This window comes from Neoarius graeffei, chromosome 14 (assembly GCF_027579695.1).
Source record: "Neoarius graeffei isolate fNeoGra1 chromosome 14, fNeoGra1.pri, whole genome shotgun sequence".
Lineage (NCBI taxonomy): Eukaryota > Metazoa > Chordata > Actinopteri > Siluriformes > Ariidae > Neoarius > Neoarius graeffei.
Genome location: NC_083582.1, coordinates 12,858,378 through 12,859,346, shown reverse-complemented (window position 1 = coordinate 12,859,346; position 969 = coordinate 12,858,378). Strand labels below are relative to the sequence as shown.

Sequence of the window (969 nt, the reverse complement as noted above, 5' to 3'; positions counted from 1 at the left end):
ATATAACATTTTGTAAAGCCGATGTACATTTTAATGTCACATTCTTGACTTAACTGGATAGATAAAAAGATTAATTTAGACATGCAGGGCTCATGATTTTTTCTCATTATACAAGGATTGTTGGTTGTATAAATCCAAATTTCAGAATAATCATAAATTTCCTTTGTTTGTTTCTTGTCTTCTAATATTTCTGTAATATGATCCTCACTATGTTCTCCATTATAGTTTACAAAAATTGGTTCTGTTTCAAAATACCTTTTTCCCACACAAATTAAAATTGCATATTGCACATTGATTTTCTTCGGATCTATTTTATATGAATAACGTTGAAGAATTTGTTCAAATTTACTTTGCATAGAATCCTTCAATGAAAATTTATTACTTAACCTATTACTGAAATTCAATTGTGATTTATCTAAAACATCCAGAATAAATTTTAAGATTAAATTCTCTTCGATGGTTTCTGGAGTTTCTGTATTACTACACTTATAAAGAAGGACAAACCACTTCTTAAGGCTCGCTGTCACCCGATGGATCTCTAAACCAACCAAACAAAAAAAGCACAGAAGAGATTATTCTTTATAATTATGCAGCCAAAGCAGAACTATAACATGAACATATTTGTTGCCTACTGCACAGTGATCTTTTAATAATGTATAAAAATGATGTCATGAAAATAATTAATAAAATATGTTTTAAAAAATCCCACATTATTATACTCACGTTAACTCACTGTGTTTAGTGCTGGCATGGCTCTTTTTCCTGCAGATCAATCACAAAATCATCATCAATAGCAGCAGCAGCAGCAATATATATATATATATATATATATATATATATATATATATATATATATATATATATGTGTGTGTGTGTGTGTGTGTGTGTGTGAATTTGTGAATAAAGTATATTACTGTATGATCATTATATGTCTTTTGATTTTCTTCAAGGCCATGAATTGTGAAGTTT

General features: G+C 28.3%; 1 long non-coding RNA gene across 1 annotated transcript in view; it reads right to left on the bottom strand.

The window, feature by feature from the left end:
- Positions 1–305: 305 nt before the first annotated feature.
- LOC132897469 (uncharacterized) overlaps positions 306–969 on the bottom strand; it is a 988-nt gene continuing 324 nt past the window's right edge. Inside the window, exons 2-3 of the long non-coding RNA XR_009656323.1 lie at positions 724–762; positions 306–538 (exon numbers count right to left, since the gene is read on the bottom strand). This is a non-coding gene — a long non-coding RNA (uncharacterized LOC132897469). The remainder of the gene's footprint in view (positions 539–723; positions 763–969) is intronic.